The 25,145-nt window shown below is 38.2% G+C and overlaps 1 protein-coding gene and 1 long non-coding RNA gene across 2 annotated transcripts in view; one reads left to right on the top strand and one right to left on the bottom strand.

Moving 5' to 3' along the window:
- opcml (opioid binding protein/cell adhesion molecule-like) overlaps positions 1-25,145 on the bottom strand; it is a 221,210-nt gene that overhangs the window by 14,032 nt on the left and 182,033 nt on the right. The gene's annotated exons all lie outside the window — the stretch shown is intronic.
- LOC120442386 lies at positions 19,481-20,612 on the top strand. The gene is made up of 3 exons (XR_005614700.1): positions 19,481-19,666; positions 19,861-20,000; positions 20,139-20,612. It is a non-coding gene; the product is annotated as an uncharacterized LOC120442386 (long non-coding RNA).

The raw sequence follows: 25,145 nt of genomic DNA, 5'->3' as shown, positions 1-25,145 counted from the left end.
TGGACAGGTCGCCAGTTCACAGGGCCAACATATATAAAAACAAAAAAGAGATGAAGTAATTAAATTACAAGCAAAATAGCAAAAACAAGTCTTTGAAATGTTGCAATTGTGATAAATAGTGATAATAGTGTTGGTGTCTTCACTATGTCTATTTCACATTTGCATTGCCTAACTGTAACAAAGACATATGAGGGAAAGGCAAAGGAAAAGGCTTATAGTGAGTAGTACATGAGGCTGGACAGTAAGGAAAGACAAAAGGACTAGGTAGGCAGGACTGGCTGGGAAGGAGGTGCAGCAAAAAAAAAAGGTAGTTGGTCTTGATGACATAGCTATGGAGTTATAGAGATTCAACCATTCCCACTAGAGACCCATGTTCGAATCTTGTATGTCATAGATTTTCAGATATTATTTGTGTTATTTTAAAAAGTTAGTTAAAAATATGTTAGTTGTTAGTTGTAGCTATTAAAACTAATCCCAACTCGTTGCGCCAGATGGCTGCCCCTCCCTGAGCCTGGTTCTGCCGTTAAAAGGGAGTTTTTCCCTCCCACTGTTGCCAAAGTGCTTGCTGCTAGCGGGTGATATGATTGTTGGGTTTTTCTCTCTATGTATTATTGTATGGTCTACCTTACAATATACAGCGCCTTGAGGTGACTGTTGCTGTGATTTGGTGCAATATAAATAAAATAAAATTGAATTGAACTGAACTGAACTAAAAACAACTTGGTTAGTCATTAAAAAACCTGGGGTAAGTTAAAAAAAAAAATCTCATGGTTTGTGTTGCCACTTCTTTTAACCTTGTCTGTACAAAATATGTGCAAACCAAAGAAAATATAGTTCCTACTGAAATACTTTACATTCATAATTCAGAATCAGAAATACTTTATTAATCCCGAAGGAAATTATGCTAATTGTCAGGAAAAAACTTGAAAATCTTCATGCATTAACATAAGAAATGGATTAATTCTCATGACTATTTCATGTCTTGTTATGAGATCAGACTGAATCCATCGGATTTGGATATGGCCATGATAGTTTAGTGATCAGTTTTCTTTTTTGCAAAGACATGTTTGAGAAACATCTTATTATTCTGAAAGTGGAACAGTTTATTCCTATGCATAGATGTGTACTATTATTGCACATTGCATATTGTAATACATTTGTGATAATTGTCCTGTCATGCATACCTTGCACCCTGCACTACTGGTATAGAAGTGACCAAGTAGAAATTACAGTCTAAAACACTACACTGAGGAAAATCACCTTCACACACCAAACTCATGTATTCTGCCTTGCTCTTTATCAGGTGCTCCTCACTCTCAGTGCAGATCACAATGTCGTCTGAGAACGATATTCCATGAAGACTCCTGCCAGACTTCATCTGGCAGCCTGCCTGTAACCATTGCATGCAAGAAAGGGCTCAGAGTTGATCAATCTGACATGTACCCATATGTCACTCTTATTGCACACCTCACCATTGTCTCACGTGTCACTGTTGTCATACATGTTCTACACTAGCCTCACATACAATGCAGTCAAACAGTATTAAATTCTTCCACAGTTTGTCAACTTTCATTTTCAATTCATTTTCTATATACAATACCTCATGTGTATAGAAATATATATGTGTATATATATATATACACACATATATATACACACACCACCATCACGCTACTATATACATATTTTTTATGTACATAATGTTGATTAGAATTACCTTCATCATTATACCATTTCTGACATTTCTGAGCCTAACTTCCCACACAGAACAGTTAGCCTGTCATGCACCTGAGTTCTGGACTGTTTTGTTTTATTTGAACTTTAAATTAATTTTTATGGACCTTACTTCTCTACCTAACAAAGATGTTTTCTTTATAAATAATAATAATAAGAAGCAGTGGTTGATTTAGGAGTTGTGTTGGCTGGCTGATGCTAAGCAGGTAATGCTGATAGATATTCCTCCCTTGAGCACTCCAGACAGTCACCCATACAAAAATATATGTAGGCTTCTATTTCAGATATTTCTTCATTTAAAAAAGGAGAAGTTTGCTATGTTCCATACATGGATTTAAATCCCCTCAATTTTGTATTTTTATTAGGAAATACAAATTCAGAATTCTGACCCAATATATTTGACACTTCACAATGATAGATTGACATGATGCTTACTTGCAAATTAGTATTTAACCACCAAATACCTAGAAATTTCTTATGTTGGTTTTTCAAATACCTTCTGTTTTGGGCAAGCACTCACCCTGAGAGTTTTCATCCCAATGTGCCAACTCTGAGCCCTACCGCCTGTGGGGGTTGGTGTGCTGCTTTGACACAATATGCACTAGAAAAGAAGTGGAGGAAAACACTCCAGAACGATTACACAGTCCATCTGGCTTGGGTATCAGCATCAATTGTAATACACAATTTCTTTTCAGGCTTACAAGGAGAAATTTTACCAGCACCTCACTTGTTTTGCAAGGGAAACATGGTATCGTTATAACAGCCTGTTGAGCTTCATGGGGCTAATTTTCTGCTTTCTCACAAAGCCTACCGTGGAGGTACTAGTTCAGCCCCTGGGTGTCCTCTCTGTAAGATGTCCTCTCAGCTGTATGGTAAGGATTTACCCAGAATCTGTCACTGGAGATGGCCCTTTAAGTACAGTACTCTGGAACTCATAGTGGATGTTTCATTTGAGAAGAAAGTCCACGAATGACAACTGGTCCCCAAGGCTTCAGTGTACACATAAATTACCTGAAGCTATTGGCAGTTTTTCTGCCTTTGAGGAAGTCCAACGCTGGTGGAAGAGATGAGCTATCAGTAAGGTACTTGGTCTGTGATGTTACACAGAATAGCTTACAGCATGATTATGTGGAGCAGCATGCACCTCCTGTCATTTGTGATGCATGTTTCTGGTGCGCTTCACACCGGTACAGAATCCATTCTCAATCCTAACTCAATCCTAAAATAATTCATGAGCTGTGGAAAAGATTTGGTTATGCATCTGTAGAGCTTTTCACATTGATACTGATACATTGATACTGATTTTGATAGCGCCATAATGGACCAGAGGCAATATTAACTAGTAATGACTTCATGAATTTCTTTACAAAAAAATTTTAACCATTAGAAAAAAAATTACAGATGTACCAATACATAACATTACAACTACTTTTCCGTACCATTTGTATTTATATCAAGTCTTTTTCACCAACTGATCTTTCTGGGTTAACTTCAGTAATTACCTCCTTGAAACCATCAACATGTCTTTTAGACCCCATTCCTACAAGACTGCTAAAAAAGTCATACCATTAATTAATGTTTCAACCTTAAAAAATATGATCAATTCTCTCTATTAATTGGCTATTTACTGCTGGCCTTCAAGCTGGCAGTAGTTAAACCGTTTCTTAAAAAGCCATCACATGACCCAGCTGACTTAAGTAATTATAGGTCAATTCCCAACCTTCCTTGTGGAATCTGTGGAATCAGCTTCCTGTTTAGATTTGGAGTCCTCCCTTAGTTATGATGCAATAGGTGTAGGCTGCTGGGTGATTCCCATAATGCACTGAGTGTTTCTTCTCCACTCACCTTTATTACTCAGTATCTATTTATACACTCTGGCTCTTTTCCACAGTGTGTCTTTGTAATGTCACAGGAGATGACTGCCCCTCCCTAAAGAGTTTTTCCCAAAACTTAATAATGTGGTATATTTAAAAAAAAAAAAATAGAAAAAAATGTTAAACTTGGCAAAGAATGTGCATGTACAAATAACCAGAAAAAGCTCCTGGTTTCTCAGTTCGACATACGTGGTTTTTACTGGCATAGGGATATGCCCATGCAAATGACCAGAGCTCTGAATTCCACTGACTCATATGGAAGCAAAAACAATGATCAATTTTTGTTACATGATTACAGTTATTTATAGGATGGATCCACACAGACAAAAGGAGGTGCTTTATGGGAGTGCTTTTTGAAATGTAAGGAGAGAGATGACTTTCTCTTTGGCAGATTTTATTTGAAGTCTATTTTCAGATTTCACTGGAGAGCAGAGAATCTGCATGCCTGCTACTGGTTAATAAAGAGATGAGCTAGACCCTAACTAAGCAGGTCAACTTGAGCACCACCTAGAATGGCTACAAGAAAGCCTATGACTCGGTACTGAAGTGTTTCGCACTATATAAGGCTAATAGTACAGTGATTGAGAATATCTACCTTCATCAGGAACTCAATGCTACTATTTAAGACAACACTGAAGGCCAACTCCAAGGCGTGGTACAAGGCACTATGAAGTGCAGAATATAGCAAGAGGATGCACTGCCCTGCTGCTGCTTTACATAGACTTCAACTCCCTTTGCCAACTCATCACAATAACCATACACAGATTCAGGAGTAGAGCAACCATCAGTCACCTCCTGTACATAGATGATACCAAGCTGTACACCAGGCTGCCATCAAAAAAATCTTACAAGTGGCTAGAAAATGCTGGCGTAAATAACAGCACAGAGGTTCTAATCACTCAGTTGAATTAAATTCAGTGTTATTTGTATAGTGTCAAATCACAACAGCAATTGCCTCAAGGTGCTATATATTTTAAGGTAAAGACCATTCAATATTACAGAGAAAACCCCAAACAATCAGATGACCCCCTTGGAGCAAGCACTTGGCAACAGCGGGAAGACAAAACTCACTTTTAACAGGAAGAAACCTCTGGCAGAACCAGCATCAGGGAGGGGCAGCCATCTGCCGCGACCAGTTGGGGGTGAGGGGAGGAAGACAGGACAAAAAACACACTGTGGAAAAGAGCCATAGATTAATAATAACTAATGATTAATTGCAGTGTGATGTGTATGGCACACAGAGAGATAAAAAGGTGAGTGAACAAGAGGAACTCATCCGAAAACTGCATCATGAGCAGGCTCTAAGCACCGGTTACTTGAAGGCACAAGTCCACCACAACAAAATGTGCATCTTGAACTTCCTAACTCAAAGCGAATGATTATTTTATTCAGACACATCGATGACACTGTCTATTATGCCTCAGCCAACAGAAACTGAAATATGCATATTTTGGACATATGTTTACAAAAACAACACCTACATATAAAGTAAAATCACTGAACATCATATTCCAGTCAATCTACAATAAGTATTAATATTTTTTAGCTTAATATCATTTTTGGGAATATACACAGTCACATTTGAAGTTATATTTAGCACATTCTATGGCAGTCCTTGTTTATGCAGAACAAGATCACTTCTAGATGCAAAAGAACTACATTCCTTAAACAAAAAAAACAAACAAACAGGAATGCTTTTAGAGGTGGAATCATTGTTTCTGTCCTCATCTTTTCTGACCAATTTTTTTTTTTTTTAATTAGTTTTCCATTTAACTGGGGTCAGTGTCTCTACTGCCAGAATGAGGTGATACATGCATCCTAAAGCACAAATACTCCAATTCCTCCATGATGCCACATCCATTTATTGCCAGAAGGTTTGCTGCGTTTCCCAGCTTAGTCTCAAGAGTATGAGGAAATTTCAGGAGACAGGGATTTACTCTAGGAGTGCTAGATTGGGCCATAGAAGATCCTTAACCCCTCAGGAGGACTGCTCCTTTGCCCATCAGGCCACCTGTTTCTCTGACCAAACAATAAGAAATGTCAAGAGGGTGGTCTGGAGGCCCAACATCCTCTAGTGAGCCCTGTGATCCCTGACTAGCACCATGGAGCCTGATTGGCTTTTGCCAAAGAATACCAGAATTGGCAGGTCCACCACTGGTACCATGTGCTTTTCAAATATGACAGCAGGTTCACATGTGATAGAGGTGAAAGGGTCTGGAGAAGCCATGGAGAATGTTATGCTGCTTTTAACATCATTCAGCATGATCAGTTTCATGGTGGGTCAGTAATGGTCTGGGGAGGTGCATCACGATGCTCCCCCTCATGTGGTGAGAAGAAGGAAGGAATTAATACCTCTTGACTAGCCCCCATGCTCGCCTGATCTCAATCTAATGGAAGACCTCTGGAACATTATGTTTCCATGTATCCAATGCTGCCGAGTTGCACCTTAACACTGTCCAGAAACTCAGTGATGCCCTGGTCCAGATCTGAGAGGAAATCCCTCTCTTCTTTAATGTTTTTGAGCTGTGTACATCATCATTATTATTATTTCAAGGTGGTTGTGCTAACAGATATATATTTTTTGATGAATAAAAGTTTATTCTTTACATATTTTATTTTGATTACTTGCAAAGTAAGTAACTAGTAGTTGGTAGTTAAAGTTCATGAAAGTTACCATACAAATACAAACCTAGCTTCAATAGCCAAAGTAGGTGGAAAGCAATAAAAATAAAGGTTTCTGGATTTTGCAAGGTCTCATGAACCTAACAGAAGTTTTCTAATTTTTTTAAAGGAATTAATGAAAGCAACTTAGAAATAATTTTTTGGATGGCTCCAATGTCTTCTGTATGATATGTTATGTTACAGAGAAGCATTTAAGCAATTATTACATTCCCTGGTGCAAATGATTATAGCACACCAATGACCGGTATTGTCAGCAACACTTCTAATTGTGATATGAACTCACCCCTGGATTAGATGTATAGAATACGTTTTCCTAAGAAAACTGTGACTTCTCTGTGTTCAAGCAATGTAATCAAGATTTCACTGACATGTGATAAGAAGCTAATGAAAAAAATGGGAGTGGATGATGGAAGGTTACTACACATGAGAATTGCAGAAGAAGTAAGCATCCTAACTGTAAGACTGAAACTATGTATACAAAAATGTAGTCTTTTTTTAACACTATAACAAGAAACAAACGAACAAACCCCCCCCGCCCCCCAAAAAATGTCATTTAAATTGTTTCATAATTAGGCTATTAGATTAAAAATAAGCAGAATTATACTTTTTAAAAATTGCACAAATGTAATTCTTCAGATGTAGGTACAAATGAATTTTACAGCTTAATGTAATTTAAGTTATTCACATCTTATAAAAGTTATTTTGAATCTTATCAAATCGATCAGCAGATCTGGATCAAAACATCATTTTGTACATCAGTATTTTGAAGCACTAAAGCATTATCAACCTAGCACCAAGAGCATTTTTTATCAAATGCAATAAAAGAACCAGGGGCCAGCAAAGGGCTGTAGTCCAGCAGTTTGGACATATGACGTCCAAACTAGGTCCACAATTTTGACCAACTATCCAACTTGGATATCAATATGATGATTAACATTTGAACTTTGGACTGGGTAATTTTTTTTTACATAATGTGGATGTCTATGACAGGTGGATGGAATTCACATGATTAATAAATGTAGTAGTTTTCTATTTACAAATATCAACATTGTTGTTATCAACATGATACATATAAGTCAAACACGATTTATTATTTGTTAGCCTATCGATTTATTCATGTGGCATTTTTATTTGTTATTTCACAAATAAAAAGTTAGTTATTTATTTTCCTGTTTTTCAGTTTGTTTATTTCAATTAATCAACTTATTTGTTTGTAACCAGGCTAAAATGGTCTTTTATTAAAATATGTTGCAATAATAAAAACATTAAAAACGTTCAAATGTAAAATAATATTGGTTAAAGTATTTAGAAAAAGTTTGGAATTCCTTTTAAAAGCAATACAATATGTTTAATACGCATAATAAGCATTTGCATTATGTATGGTATGTATGGTTCATTTTTACAAGTATCCTGTTTTATTGTGAACATCTCATGTGTGTAAGAGGAAGTGAATGTGGTTGTGATCGGTAGCTGGACCGAGCGCAGTTGCAACAGAAAGTATTGCAAGAAAGTTTTGCAAGTGTGTATGTATGACTGCTTGACAGCCATCTGCTTGACAGCCTTTGTCGATACGCACATTCTGCAAACTGCCTGTGAGAAGCTTAGGATATTTCCGCTCGAAATTTACTGTGCACCTGCTCAATTTAGTTTTAGCATCAAGAAACCGCCAAGATGACCACCGACTACCACCAGCGTTCCTTCACACATAACTGTTATGATCTAGTCCCATTTCAGAAGGTTCCAGATCATTTTCCAATAACTTCATTCAGTTGTCTCAGCTGCAGATAACTGGAGATGTATACAGACATTTTCTTTCATATTATGTACCCCGCCTCTCGCCCTATGACAGCTGGGATAGGCTCCAGCGCCCCCCGCGACCCTGGAAAGGATAAGCGGAATGGATGGATGGATGGATGTTTACACAAATGCAATAAAGCAAAAAAAACAAACAACAACAACAACTTTGCAGTGCATTTGTATTGTACTTTTCTTATTGACCAAAGTCTTTCAATGCGACAAAACATATAATTTCTTTCTTATTACCACAACCAATGACTTTTTAATCACAGCATACCAGTCTGAAGAATATTTTGTGTGTACAGTCATCACATTGTGATTTCTCTTTTGGAAGAAAAACTCCTGCCATGAAAATTGCAATGAGTTTTTGAGCATAGAGTAGAGCACTTTTGATTTTAACTACAATATTTAAGGTCATACAATATTACTTTAACACATGCTGCAGTCTTGAAAACAAAAATCTCTGCTCTCATGAACTGCTAGCTCTGTTAAATCTTAAGAAATTCTGCCTGACAGAGGAAGGCGCAATTCCCAAGCCTGTGTTGCATCAGGCTGCTAATTCTACCTGATGGTAATTAAGAACAATCCACCAGTAATGCATTCATGCACACCAACTCAGCTGCGCAACTCTGACATTTGACAAAGCCAGTGTGGCAATAGTAGTTACATGCACAAAATGAAAGAAACATGAGGTGAACTGGGAATACACATTGCATTCAAGCTTCATCAGCTGTGCGACTGTCTTTGTAATCTGTGAAGAAAAAATGAATGCAGCTAAGGATAATTTGGTAATGATCTGATGTAAGGGTTTTAGCTGAAAAGATTTTAGGCAGCTCCTGTGAGAGATCACAAGCCATTAAACCGTTGCTTTAGGGACCACAGGGCCTGAATCTATTGAAAAGTTCATTAATGTTTTTGTTCCTTTGAAACCAACAGGAAAAGTTGTTGAAATATGCCCAGGGGCATTACTATGCATATGGGCTGGAAGAGAACAAAGAACTTTCAGGCTAAATTTGAGCAAGACATGTGAGAAGGCCACCGGATGGAAAGCAAGCATCCATGACTTCATGGATGCTTGATAAGTATTTACACAAGTCACAGCACACAGATGATAAACGAGCCTCAGGACCATTATGTTCACTGATAATGGCCCACAGAGGAATATCATTGCTTAATCACAACTTAGCCTCTGAGCTGAGCCTTTGACAGTCATGTCCTACCTGGATAAGTGACTGTCATCCGTTCTTCTGCAACCCAGTCTGTGACAGCCACTTAGCATGCAGCATTTGTCATCTTTCTACAGATGTCCTGTCATCCGTGTTGGGTTATGACACCCATACCTGTCAGACAGTCTGTCATAAATGCTTCACATAAGCAATGACAAGAGTCCTGCAATACGACTCTGAATTAAGTGTCTTATCAAGAAATAGCCGACCCATTGACAGAGCCCTGGCACACAGTTGGGGTTAAAAAAATGAAAGAAGAGGTATCTGTGAAAAAATGCTAATGGAACATAAAACACTTTCTCCCCCTAAATTCCATCAGGACAAGCACATAGTTCAACTGTGACTGAATGTAAGCCTGACCCCATTTTTACAACCGACACAAAGTGAACCGTTTGTTTTTCTGTGAGTATTATTTCTTCTGATTTCCAATATATGTCTGTTAAAAATATTGAAGAAACATTACAGAAATAAATACATTTCTACAATATATCTCCAGTTATGAGGAAGCTTTATTTCTATCACACTTATGTTCATATTCATCCCTGACAGAAGAGCCACACTTTCAAGTTGTGGAAATGGTTTTAGTAAATTTGGGGTTTAGGACTTTACATGAAAGAATCTCGCAAACCTTTAGGTTGAGAAAACTAAGCCATTTATCTTTTATTCATAAAGACTGTGGAAACGCTTGGCTGAGCTCCACAAAACATGGCAAGAAGGTGGCCCTTCTTTTCTTTGTGTTAATGAAAATAAGCATCAGCCACATATACACATCCACATGAAAAAATGCAAACTAAATGGGGATTTTCTCACCAAACCACAGACCTAGTACCTAGAGAAGATGGTGTAGATATTGTATTCACAGGAAGAAAAACAGCAAGATCAGACAAGGCACACGGGCAGATAGATGAATAATTTGTTCAGCAACTAAATTCGGACCTAAATAGCATATTAAAGGCACTTAACTGAGCGTATGAACTTGAGTTATGTCTACACATAAAGAGCTAAGAAGGCAAAGAACCCATTCTAAATTTTAACTTTCAACACTGTGTTAGTGGCAGGCTCTCCCAAAAATATGTAATCTGTTGCCATTTCATGACAGCATGAAATAGTATGGGTTTTTTTTTTTTACCTGTAAGGTGTTTCCCAATGAACTATTAATTGTAAACTTGGCATATCTTGGCATACAGACCCTTTCCAATTATTCCAATAATTAATAATAATGGATTGGATTTCATATAGCGCTTTTCAAGGCACCCAAAGCGCTTTACAATGCCATTATTCATTTACTCTCACATTCACACACTGGTGGAGGCAAGCTACGGTTGTAGCCACAGCTGCCCTGGGGCAGACTAACAGAGGCGAGGCTGCCATATCGCGCCATCGGCCCCTCTGGCCAACACCAGTAGGCGGTAGGGTAAAGTGTCTTGCCCAAGGACACAACGACCAGGACAGAGAGCCCGGGGATCGAACCGGCGACCTTCCAGTAGCAGATACGCTTCCCAACCCCCTGAGCCACGGTCGCCCTGACAACCACGGTCGCCATTTTGAATTCAATTCAAAATGTTAAACTTTCATAGATTATAGATTCAGGGCCCACAACTTAAATTATTTTATTTGCTTATTTGTACACAATTTGGGCTTCCGGCTCATAAAACCCATGAAAACACAAATTCAAAAAGTTAGAATACTGTAAAGACATCAACATTTACTTCTCAGTTTTTGCAGAAAAAAAAGAAAGAAATGAGGATCACATCAAATCAATCAAAATTTGGTACTTTCAAAATGATTTGTCAATCTTCAATACTTGGTTGGGTATTCCTTTGCCTTAATCACTGCCTCAATGCACCATTGCATTGAGGCAATCAGCCTGTGGCATTGCCTGGCAGTTATGGAAGCCAAGATTTCCCAGCCCTTGCATATAATAAATGCAACATTTTGTTATTTCCGGTGTGGCATTTCATCCACTGGGTGGAAGTGCGGAGGACAAAGGACATGGAAGTATGATTGAAGTTCCCAGAAATGAGGAGAAGGGACTGTGGTAGGCGAGTCTGTAACTGAAAGACCACACCGTGTAAGAGCTTGCATGCAGCTGTTCTTTTCACAGACAGGGACATATGAACTGTTATAAAATATAAACTGTTATTGAGATAGTCTGTGATAAATCCTTAGGAAAGATATATGGCTTCATCCATCCTCTTCTGTGGAACCAGCTTCCAGTTTGGATTCAGGAGACAGACACCCTCTCTACTTTTAATGGCAATCTTAAAACTAGAGATGGTTTTTGTCTCCTGTCTTTTTTGTTACCTTTTTGACGAAGCATAAAGTTAGGGCTGGATAAGGTGATCTGAATCTTCCCTTACTTACCCAGCAATAGCTCTAGGCTGCTTGGGATTCCCATGATGCATTTGAATGTTTATTCTTCAGTCACGTTTTTCACTCATATGTGTTAATACACTTCTCTGCATTAAATTATTAGTTATTATCAATCTCTGACTCTCTTCCACAGCATTTCTTTGTCCTATCTTTCTCCCCTAACCTCAGCGCCAGATGGCTGCCCAGCCTTGAGTACAACAGCAGCTTGAAGTCATTCTTCTCCGTATTCCTCCTTCCACATCACACTGGTGCCAGCAACAGCAGGATCATTTTTCTATCTATTCCATGCACCTTTGATGGGTCACATTAACTAGCCTTCAGGTGCTTTTTACTTCACTTGAAGCCTCCCCAGCACCACCTTCCTCAGTATGTTGTTTAATTGCTGGGCATTCTCCTATCCACTCTGTGTTTGTCTCATTCATTTCAAATGCATGACCTTTCTTGAGAACAATGATCAATCAATAGGTGTTTTCCCTCATCAAGGGCTTTCAAATTAAAGCAGCTGAGTAAATTAAAAGCCTTTCAGACCTGAAGTTATGAAGTGCAAGTGCTGTAAGTCAGACTTGGAAAAAAACAATCATCAGAGGCCTTTATAGTAAATTCTTCTGCAAGGAACATCTAAATGATTTATTAGCACTCATGGCATATTCTGGGCGAGCTGCTGTATGTACCACAGTCAATCACAGACTTCATGGCTGGGTTATATCAGAAAAAAATAGTTAATTTGACAACCAGGAAATGAAAAGTCTTTATAATTGTTCTAAATGGCCAGATGACAACGCTAAGTACTTGCTGTCACAGAGATGAAAACAGACTATATTTTTGTTTGAGTATAAGAGTACCAGTACAGAAAAGTTGAACAGAATTTTGAGAAATTCTGAATGCTTTATTTTTTATAATTTGTTTTTAATTTGCAGATAAATGGAAAAAATAACAAAGAAAGATGACAAACATATATAATTGCAGCAAACGTGTCAAATTCAGGGCACGTTATTACTGATCTAAGTAAAGCAGATAATCAGCCTTAACAAGAAAATGATCAAAACATAAAAACCAATCAAAATATTTTTAAAAATCCATGTGAGGTTTGTGTGATGATCATAGATATAATAAAAGGTTTTGGTGATTTTAAAATAAATGTTCTTAGTTCCTTTTATACCCTTAACCTTTAAATTATTGGTGGCAGAAAATGAGAAAATGTTCTCTTCTGCAAAGACAGTCCATACAGCAATTTAAGGTCAAAAGCTGTTTTCTGATGACTATGTTTAATATCACCACTCCATATTTCAGTTTGAGAACAACATACAGCTGGAGGTGACATTAGGACATCCTTCATGGAGTTAAAGTCCTTTACGATTCAAAACTAACAAAACAAATGCTCTTTAATTCTAGGGTGTTTTGCTAAGTCTATACAAAATTCAAAATTAAATGTATACATCTATTATTTTTTTATTTTATTGCATACATTTTTTTAAAATGACACATTTCTTTTATTATGCTGTTACTGCCATGTTTCCATACCATAAGCTTGTCGTTGGTTTCTCAGTTGATTTCACATTTCTGTCATCATATCTAGTTTCCCTTAGTGGAAGAGTAAAACTGCAAGGGTTGCATCCATTTTTATTGTGCATTTTTATTGTGGTATACATATGTGCCTAATCAAAATACAAACGGTTCTACCAGGTATTACCAAACACAGAACTAGGACTACTCAGACTAAACATTATACAGACTGAGCCAGAGAGAGAAACACTGAAAGAACTGAAACTACCACAAAAAAACACATGAACCAAAATCACTACAATATTCACCACTACAGCCTATTTTTCCATCAGCTGTACTTCTTGAAAATGGTCAGAAAGTCTGCCTGGACACACACACACACACACACACACACACACACACACACACACACACACACACACACACACACACACACACACACACCACAAAAAAACTGTGGTCCGGTAGAGGTGTGAGACCTGTAATTTTAACGTGTATCAAATTCTTACTTGTGAAAGCACACTTCTTTAGTACATAATCCAAACTATACATTTGGACTTGTTTATGCGTCACAACAAAATGACAAGGCAGTAGTAAACAAAAAGACGCTATAAAAGGCACAACATAGCAAAACAGGAAAAGAAGGGCATTCTCTGAGTTCTAAAGCTGAGAGAGTATGCAGAGCAACGAGCTGGTTAAAAACATTCATCAGACACTGTGACTAGTTTTCAAGAACCTTGTATTCTTCTTTCCTTAATGACATGCATTCCCTGGCAGGTCTAAGGAGCTTAGACTTAGACTACGATGACCTGGACGACTGAGAACCTTCAAAGATATCCCTGGCTGGGTTTTCATGGTTTGCAGCTGCCTCAGTTCAGTGAGCAGCTGAAGAAAACCTCAAGTTATGTTGGTTGCCTATTCTTTGGTTGCAGGAAAGTTCCTATTGGAGCACTAAAATACCCATGGGTTACTCCTGTGAGACAAATTTTGAAGAAGCTGTATCATAAGCAACCCGTTTTCCCATGCCATGAAGCTCCCAGTACAGTTTTTGTGCTGATGGTAATATCAGAAGAGGTTTGGAACTCTGCAGTTATACTTTTATACACCAAATGTACCCTGCTCTGGAGTTTATCACACTATGGCTGAGTTGCTGTGGTTCATAAATGCTTCCACTTTATAGTAACACCACTAAAATGAATGGTGGAATATAAAGGAGGGAAAAAATGTCATTAAACGACTTGTTGCAATAGAGGCAACCTATTAGAGTACGATGCTTGAAATTAAAAAAACTTCAAAGAATGAGCCATTCTTTAACAAATGTTTAATACACCTGTGGCAATGGGACTGAAACACCTGAATGACAACCCAGTTGTAGAAACTTTTGAAATAATAATTGAAATAATAAGATATCTTGAAGTATATTGGGTGTGTGAGTAGAAAGAGATTATTTTATCATAAAAAAATCTTTTATATTAAGAGGTCTGTTACGGATGACTCTATTTGACGATCAAAGAGAAAAGGGCTACTTCAGTCGCACTCATGAGCATCAGTGCCTTCATATACTAAATGTTTTTAAGATTTTGTTGCATCACTACAAGTATATTTCTTTCACAGATTGAATACAAATAAAAAAATTGAGCATATTTAATCATATGCAGCAGAGCTTTTTACACAAAAGCACAAATATACTAATAAATCTGTTAGATAAGCTTGTGTAAGTAAACTGTAAAGCTGTTTTGTTTCTCAGTGAAAGGTCTTTAAAATCTAAGCAGCTCCTTCAAATGAATTAAAGTACATTCTCCCTCCGTGCATTTAAAAATCTTCTATAACACAGTTATTTCAACAATTAATTATGTTAATATGTGGCAATTAATTAAGAGACATGATTCCTCTTAACCTTCAGTCACAAGATTAGATGAGGTGAACTAAGCCCTCCTTTTTACCACACTAGAAAGGGAAACAGGTGTGTGTGCAAATGTCTACTTATGGCGTGTTATTAATGTTATTTAGTTTCAAGGAGGGATTTACTCACACTGCTTTCATGATTAATGGAGTACAGAAGTGCAGAAGCCATTCACTCGGAAGAGTCTGCACCTGTCTGATGCTTTCTCAAGGCTTTTATGTATGAAATGCTTTGGATAACACATAGCTAACAGAAAACTCAAAGCTCCTTGGTGAACTAATCTTTCTGTTAGCCCCCTATGCCCTCCGATTCCTTTTCAGTACTTTTTCCCCCTCTGTCTCACTGATGGACTCACTGTAGATCTTTTTTATTTTTACTAACCCTTGCCCATTTTTGAATACATTGCACTTCTTTCTCACAGCCTTTTATGCCTTGTGTGGGTGGTTGGGTGAAACTGAACATTTGAGTGAGCCCTCCAGGTCCTCAGCAAAGCACACACACATACACAAACACCTACATCAGCACGCTGTACTCACACTACTTTTGCCACCTCTAATAGCCAAACAACACCTCATACTCCCACACTGTGATTTTTAGAAGTGCTTTTGCCCAATACATTTGAAACGAAAGCTTTCCTGGAGACTTCCCAGAAGTATACAGGCCACAAAACAGGTTACTAGGAAGTGCTTCTTTTAATATTATATACTTTATTTGCACAAGCCAGTGCTGTGCCTGTGCCTGAATGGCTGGCTAATAATCAGCAGCTCCAGACATATTCCCAAAGCTCGTCTGATTCATACTAACTGACTGATAGCACCAATGATCCCTACATAGACGTGGAATCTTTCTGTATAACAAATACTTATTATTACTGTGGAGTAATAAAACTGTGAAGCCTGGAACTGGCTTAACAAGTAAGTGAATAGTGTTCAGTGTTATTGCAAATAGTTCTCAGGAAGGTTTTAAGGGGAAATTCAATTTCTTGGTCTCATGTTATATACATATTAATGCTTGGGATGCTGTCTGCCACAGAGCCTGAGTTGTCTCACAAAAAGCTTAGTTTAAAAGGAAAACACAATAATCCAGCAACACTTAAAATTGATTGCAAACTCTATTGTATCTTTCATTGTTTTTAGACATTTAATCCTTGGTGCTGAGGGGTAAAGACACACTGTGATCCTATACATAAAGGTGAAAAAAAAAAGCTTCCACTGGTCGCAAACTTTGTCCTGAGATAGAAAGTGGCCCTCAAATGTGTTATACCAGGGGTCGGCAACCCGCGGCTCTTTAGTCCTTATAGTGCGGCTCCGCGTGGTTTGGGAAAATAAATTAGAAGTATTTCGCTGAAGTGTATTTTATTTATGTTAGTTCTTTTAAACTTGTAGTTGTAAATTGGAAGATTATTGTGATATTGAAATATAAATATAAAATTATATTCTATTATTTTTTCCTCGCTCAATACAAGCGTCACACTCGCGGAAGCCGGTATTCCCGCCGAAACACCGTGCATTTATCGAGACTTTCAACCCCGGGTAGGCCAATTATGGATCTTCGGATCCACATTATGTCAGCAGCTCCACCGTGAACTATGTTAAAGACAAACACTGCTCACGCCTCACAGACGACAGATGACAGCTTACAGTCCTGCGTAAACTGACTTCGCACAGCACCGATTAGCAGACGCTGTGCGCAGAGGTTCAGGAGCAGAAGTCCCATTGTAAACATACCACGGCAGACCCGACGATGTTTGCATGAACGCGCTTTTCACACGCGGTTGCTGTACGCATACAGCTGGCTGTAGCTTCGCAGCTCACAGCCCGACACACACCACCAACACAACAGCACAGATAGCGCAGACTTTAAGGCGGCGAGGTGTGATTGCGGGTGCCGCTCAGGTGCGTCCGCCTTCCTGCAGCGGCGCTGCAGACCACGCCCCGCCGCAAGACGCATTAACCAGGTAAAATACATATTTAGGCAGAATTTTGCAAATATCTATTTTCAATTTTTCAGCAGCATAGAGCTTTTTACCAATTATTTTTTAAAAGTCAGGTCAAGGCTCCAAAAGCCCAAAGGAGATATAGGGAGGCGGCTCACAACAGTTTTTGTTTGCTACATGGATCATTTTAGTTCAGCTGGGTGTCTTTGCTTTTGTTATATTTCTTTAAGAGTTCAAAATGTGTTGATTACATAAATAAAATGTAATTTTCTCTGTAGCACTTCATGGATTTCATAAGCAGCACACCTTAGTTGTTCACACAAAGGTAAAAAACAATATATACAGTGTTATCTTCATTTTAGATGTCAAAAAGTATTTGCGGCTCCCAGTGATTTCTTTTGCGTGGAAACCGGGTCCAAGTGGCTCTTTGGGTGTAAAAGGTTGCAGACCCCTGTGTTATACATTATGCCTTTCTTCTTGTGTGCATCTTTAATGCTGGTAATTTGTAGAGGAAACACAGCTTCAAATGAAATACTTGATTTTATTAAGTCCTTGTCCTCTATCTGAAGCCTGTGCAGTGTGATTAAAAATGAGGAGTTACTAAGCAAATAATAATTTAAATGTCTTATTTATAATAGCAGCAGTGCCATGGGAGATATGTTTGGACATATTAGGGCTACCTGTCATAGAAAATCTCCAAAGAATTAATGTCAGGATGTCTGAATGTGAGTAATTGTTGGGTTTTTACTTCTGGTTGTCTTTTCTGACTAACAGAACACATATCTGGTGTAAGAATTATGGCACAGCGGTACTCTTTGTTTTTCTCTGCTCACCAACCAGTTGCAGCAGATGGCTGCTCATTCCTTAGCCTGATTCTCTCAGATGTTTCTTCCTTTTAAAAGGGAGTTTTTCCTTTCCACTATTGGCAAATTCTTCCTCACAGGGAGTCATGTGATTATTGGGGTTTCTTTAGAATACTGAAGAGCTGTTATCTTACAATACTGAGGTGACTGTTGTTGTGAAATGATGCTATATAAATAAAACTGAATTGACTTAACTTAAATTGAATCAAATCAAATTTATGCAGTGCCTCCGAGCAAGAATGTCCATGTACTGAATGTACTTGTCAGCTGGTGCCTTTCTGCAAAGGTTTATGTTCTGTTGTTTAGTGTCACGGGGTCCTCTCCTAAACTTCTCCCGAACAAATGCAGGCGTAGTCAGGAAGCGTTCAGTGTGTATACTTTATTCTGCTGGCCTCTCATGTGCACAAAACATTATTTACAAAGAAAATAAACAACTAACTTAATTCAAAACAAAACTAAAATCTATGTACAGAACGTAAGAGGCTGAGCCAGCCTACATGTTACCCTCACTGTAGCATCTCACAGACTGCCCCCAGTAGGCCCCAGTGGCCTTCCTTTATATTATATTGCCCCTCCCACTAGGCAAAATAGTTATCCCTCCATCATTTCTTTCACAAAACACTCTTTTTCCTTGGCTTATTTCAGCCATATTTCTACAATAATTCACAAATACATTTATGGCCACTTTCAGGCAGCCTACAGTGTTTCATAATAAAAGAAAACCCAAACAAAAAATAATGCAGTTCATGTGACCCTCCAAGCGTGTGCGAACCTACTATTTAACCACGAAACACCATACCATCGGCTTGCCCAACTGCTCGTGTAATCAGCGATCACGTGGAGTCTACACGACTGGCTTTTTATTCAAGGTAAGGGACAAAATAAGTTGTCCGCCCTCTGTACTGCTCAAAATATAGCTCTCACCCCTTCCTGTTTATCTGCCTAGTCGACTAAAAGAAGCGCAGCCACAGTAACCCAGGGTGACAGTAACCCAGTGACAAAGTTACACCATCCCAGGCCGCAGACAACTGACCTGGGCGCACACACGCACAACCACCATTAGATTCTACACTCGTTGCGCCGCAGAGGAAGAATGCTCCCACTCTCCTTTATGATTTGAGAGGAGATGATGCCATCCGACAACCTACAGCAACAGACCATTCAACTATTCATCCAACTATACTGTTGTTCCTAGGATCTGCTGGAGCCACTCGCCTACCATGGGGGTTACTACACCGAGTGCTCCGATTACCACTGGGACCACTGTTACCTTCACCCTCCACATCTTCTCAAGCTCTTCTCTGAGCTCTTGGTACTTCTCCAGCTTCTCGTGTTCCTTCTTCCTAATTGTTACAGCCCTAGCAGGGCCTCCTGAAACTGCCCTTGTGTGGGTTTGGTGTTCTTTCTCCGCCTCCTCCTCTCTTGCTCCACCCCTCTGTCTCTCTCTCACTCTTCTCTCTCCCCAGGACACAGCTGCTGTTCATTGGCCTCGTTTACCACCTGGGCCCAGTCAGCAATCACCTCTCTGAGGTCATATAAGCTGGGGATGAACTGGATGTGGGAGGGTGATTTCTCTGGTGCTTCTTGATTGTGTTTTAGGTGTCAAAAGAGGTCCTATTGTGTGATTGTCCTGCCTGTGGTGTGGAGTTGTAGGAGCAGTGGGGAGAGTAGCTGCTTCATGTGAGTAGTGTGGGCTTGTGGGCCTCAGCAGCAGTGGAACTTGCTGGGGCTAGTCACAAGGAGGGCTTGTGGTCCCCCGGAGGTGCCTCCTCGTGGTGTGTAGTTTTTTTGTTTGTTTGTTTGGTTGTTGTGTTCTTTGTTGTTGCGACCTTTTTCTTTTTCTAGTGTTATTGGAAAAACGGCGCTGCAAACTCTTTATGTTAAGATTATCTATAATAGAAACTATTTTATTTACTAAACACCTCTGTCTGTTTTCCTTTCATTCCGCTCTGGACCCATTTGTTACCAGTCGTCCCCCCCACACACACACCCCTAGACCTTCATCGTGGGGATGTAACACTAATGTTGCTGTCATTTGGCATTGCAACGTCTATCACTACGACAGTAGTGATACTAGTGAGTCCTGGAGAGTCCTCTTCACACACTAAGGTTAATTATGGAGTTCCACAGGGTTCAGTGCTAGAACAAATTCTGTTTACATTATACAAGCTTCCCTCAGGGAAGTGTGTTAATAGACCTCTCTGCATTGAATCATATCTGTTATTAATCTCTGGCTCTCTTCCACAGCATGTCTTTGATCCTGTCTTCCTTCTCTCACCCCAACCAGCAGCAGATGGCCTGTTAAAAGGGAGTTTTTCTTTTCCACTGTTGCCAGATTGCTCACTCATAGCGGGGTCATATCATTGTTGGGTTTTTCTCTGTATGTATTATTGTAGGTTCTACCTTACAATGTAAAGCGCTTTGATGCAACTGCTGTTGTGATTTAGTGCTGTATAAATACAAGTGAATTGAATTGTATGTTTTCAGGCTAAAAAGAATAAACTGACAGAGTAAACAAGAGAGTGTATGCTTATTATTATTATTATTTCTTATTATTATTATCTCATTATTATTACTGATGATGATGATAATAATGATAATAATAATAATAATAATAATAATAATAATAATAATTTTTAAATATAATTATTATAATAATATTAAGAAGGAAAAGAAGAAGAAGAAATAATGCTGCACTGCCAAAGAGGATTTTACATTAGAGGCACACCACCATGATGACCTTCTATCTTTTGAAAACCTTTACAAGGTCAGGGTTTTTGTCTGCCATGGCAAAAGCTAAGAAAATAAATATTCATATGTCAGTTTTGAATGGAATTACTACATAAATGATGTTCTCTGCTATGTCAAATGTTTATTGGACTTATAAAGGATGAAAAACTTGCTGGTATTTTTACCCATACCAAAATGAAAACATTACCTCTAAATATATTTTCTGTAATGACTTCTGTAAAGTAGTAAAGTTGGGATGGCTGAGCTTCTGAGACTAGAATCATAATCTACAATCAGAATCACAATTATTCTTACAAATGATAGATTATGAGTAGTGGATGTAACGTTGCATAGACAGAAAACCTTATTTTGTTGACAGAAAAAGTTCTACCTCCAGGCTGCACTGCCATAATTATGTCATATTCACACTTTTGTCAAGTTTATGTTTTAAAATGTATTTATTTGTTTAAAACTTTAAAATGCAGATAATATGAAAAGTTGAGCTCACCCAAATACAAAAAAAACAAAACAAACAAACTTGGTAGCTGGTTTTAGACCATTCATATGTTTCATTCATGTACACAAAATCCACAAATCCTTAAAGTACACTAAAGTACACTAATACTGAAGGGTTATTGTTTCAAAATTTCATACATTTTCATATCATACATATAAATATTTTTTAAAAATTTATATATTAATTTAAATGTGAGATAAGACATTTAACACACTGTATGATAGGCAGATATAGTTCATTCACTAAACTTGAGTTTTGTGTCTATGTCTGTGAGTACTGATGCAGATTTAATTTAATTAAGCTGTGAATAATGAATTACGGGAGGCATGTCAAGAACACAGCAGTGTGTTTGTCTGCTGATTTCTGTCAGATTTGCTTTGTTTTTCAGTCAGAATTTAAGCTGCTTATTCTCTCAGACCATCATCCGTTGCCTGTACTGGACACGTCCTTTTTTACATGTAATTCAGCACCTATATAGGTTTTGTTATGTTCCATGACTGTTTGTTACTATAATCAGTTAGCGCCCTTTTTGGAGTTCGTCAGAGTATTTATCTAAACGTCATTAGTGAAATTGTTTCATTTGCTTGAATTCTCTGTTTACCTCATTTGGATATATTCTTTAGTTCTCCATTAACTGAAAAGAGATGCCTTTAAATAGTCTTTGTTCCCAATGATTGCATTAAGCAAAATGGCTCTCTTTGCTTCAGGCCTGCAAATAACTGACTGTGTATAGCCACAATAAGTCTGAAAAAATAAAATAAAACAAAACATGTAGGCTACCAGGCTTTTGTCATTGCAGTGCAAGGCAGTGTGCACCAGTATAGGCACAATATGCATCAAAATCACTAACCACCAGTAGAAAGTTTCTGTTTGGTCATTTTTGACAAAGCCTTTATTGCCTTTTACATGCTTTTGCAATAGGGACAAAAAAAGTTGAAGACAGTTCTTTACACACTGTGTGTGGGAATTGGTTTCCTTTTCCGTTATCCTTTTTTGGTAACTCCAAGGCTCCTATTAATCGATTGATTATATTAATCAAATTAGGTGGGTTACAGTTGCTCCAAGACAGTAAAGTAACAGACTAAACTATTTAAACAATACAATTTGTTACATATTTTACAAATTTAAGAAATAACAATAAATACAAATCAATCAATTATAAATATCAAGAATTAACAGAGGTGATTTAAATAATCTAATAATATTTACACAAATATTACAAAAGAGCATGTGCAAAAAGGGTCTAAGTATTGCAGTGTTTACAGTGTATTACTGTGTTTTCCTCACTATAAGGCGGACCTAAAATCCTTTAATTTTCTCAAAAATCGACAGTGCACCTTATAATACGGTGCACCTTATGTATGAATTCTGGTTGTGCTTACTGACCTCAAACCAATTTTATGTGGTACACGGTCAAATCGGTCAAAGAATGTTTTAGTACGGCTTTGGTAAGCTACAAAGATGCACCGCTTGATGGATTGTCAGAGCATTATGGCTACCGTAGTCAGGAGCCTCGCGGACTGCAGTAATCTGGGTCCAAAACTCTGTCCGCATCAGGTCCCGAAGTCAAACGAACACTGCAGCATCACTGAGAGTTAAAAACAGTCTAAATTCTTTCATCTTTAAAAATGATCAGCGTTGTTGCTTTACCAGGTTTAACAACTAAGTTTAACATCTAGACATCCATGAAGACAGAATTTATGAAATTTAACAGAGTTAGAAGTTAGCAGGAAGTTAGCTCACTAGTTTCCACCTAAACATGATATACTATGTTCTGACTGAGAGATTTCTGAAAAAATTAAAAAGTATAGCTCTGCTATCACTTCCAGAAAACTAAACGGTAGTGACGTTTGTAGGGTTACTGAAGTTGGGCTAGCTGGTATATAATGATATGCTACGTGATCGCTAGCGACACAGCTAGTTAGGGACAAATGCAATCACATGGCAGGATGCTGTAAACGGACCAAACATCAGTCAGGTGAACAACTGAGATAATCCATCCACAATACGAGGTTAGTCATTAATATACTGCAACAACATGGATATAGAGCAGCTGTGAGAGAATACAACATTAGTGAATCAATGGTACGGAAGTGGAGGAAGCAAGAAGAATGAGCTGAGTAAAGTTTGACTTATCTGACTGTTTTGTTTCGCTTAATGCACCTTATAATCTGGTGCGCCTTATGTATGAAAACAGACCCGTTCATCGACAGTGTGCCTTATAATCCAGTGCGCCTTATGGTCGAAAAAATATGGTAGATGGATGAGTTGTTCAGAGAGATGGCCAGAGAGTAATCTTAGTCTCTCACTGAACTGAGTCTCTCACATGGTCCTGTAACTAGCCAGCACATTCTGGAGTGGGTGGAAAGTATTACCCAACATATATATATGCTGGATATATAAAAACAAAAAATTCATCTCTCGCCTCCATGGGCAGTCTATCCTTCAAGCTTGGGTCCTCTACCAGAGGCCTGGGAGCTTAAGGCTCCTGCGCAGTATCTTAGCTGTTCCTAGGACTGCACGTTTCTGGACAGAGATCTCCAATGTTGTTCCTGGGATCTGCTGGAGCCACTCACCTAGCTTGGGAGTCACTGCACCTTGTGGTCCAATTACCACTGGGACCACTGTTACCTTCACCCTCTACCTACCTTCTTCTTGACCTCTTCTCTGAGCTTTTGGTATTTCTCGAGCTTCTCGTGTTCCTCCTTCCTGATGTTGCTGTCATTCGGACAGTGTTAGGAAGGTTACTTTTAAAATGCATTCCACTACAGATTATAGAATACAAAATGTATTTGGTAACATAGTCCGTTTCTGAATATTTTGGATTACTTGATATATTGTCATGCTACATAAATGTACTATTGCTGTGTGATTCTTTGCTATTGCTGAAGGCTACTCACCATACCAATACCAACTAGATTTTTAAATCTGTTTTTATTCAGGCATACATTTATACTATTTTTATTAAGAGAGATTAAGCTTGTGTTTCTGTCATGTAGTGATTGTGCTTAACTGTATGAAGCTTATTAGACATTATGAAACAGATGATACGTAAAAGCAAATTTTGCCAAGTGCTTAAGATAATTTTTTTAAATTAACTTTTTTTTCTTAAAGAAATCTACTATATCATGTATAATTTTTTTATGTCATGTGTAATTTCCATTTCAAATATTAATCACAGTTAAATTAAGAGGGGATGGTAGTAAAAACTCTGGAGCTGTGACGTCATCAAGTACACTGCCGTTCCAATTGTAGAAGGAAGTCTGGACTCCCGTGTGAACCCGTGTCTGGACTAGCACAAATACGAGTACGGACTCGCGTACTTGAGTATTTAGAAATGGCATAACAGTCTGCTGTGTGTGAACTAACCTCAGCTAACAATGTTAGCTCGGTGGCGAGGATCCTTTATTAAGAGTAATAAAAATCACACAGCAATAGTACATCGAAGATGCTGAAGTTTCACCCATCCCATTCTGCTTATGAAGTCGTGTCAGAATTTCTAACTAAAAAATGCATTCCTGCTCATGTAATGCTGGTTCTAGGTCCATTGTATAACTGATGGAACCAACATTAACAGGACGTTTAATTTAGAGCCTCTTATTGTGTGTTTTGTTTGGGTTTCCGGCAATCCGAATCAGAGAAACAGTATTAATCCCAGATGGAAATTGAGTTTAAATTTTTTTTTTTTTTTTAAAGGAGCTACAGGTCATACTTGAACCGGGGCCACCCGTTCTCAGCCATGCAATATATGATTACATGCTTATCCAACTGAGCTAAACCTGCGGTCAACTGCATTCGATCACCAAAATTGGAGAAGGGATACAGAGGGGATACCCTAACATGAAACCGGAAATGACAGTAACTGTCTTCTGAATATCATCTATTTAAGTGGTAACTGTAACGGAATACTGTTACTCATAGTTTTTATTTTAAATAAGCAACGCCTGCACATGTATTCCGTTACTCCCCAACACAGCATTCGGAACTGCCACATCTATCACTAGGTC

The sequence above is a fragment of the Oreochromis aureus genome, linkage group 10, assembly GCF_013358895.1.
Source record: "Oreochromis aureus strain Israel breed Guangdong linkage group 10, ZZ_aureus, whole genome shotgun sequence".
NCBI lineage: Eukaryota > Metazoa > Chordata > Actinopteri > Cichliformes > Cichlidae > Oreochromis > Oreochromis aureus.
Note: the sequence above shows the minus strand (reverse complement) of the source record. Positions and strands in the feature narration are given on the sequence as shown.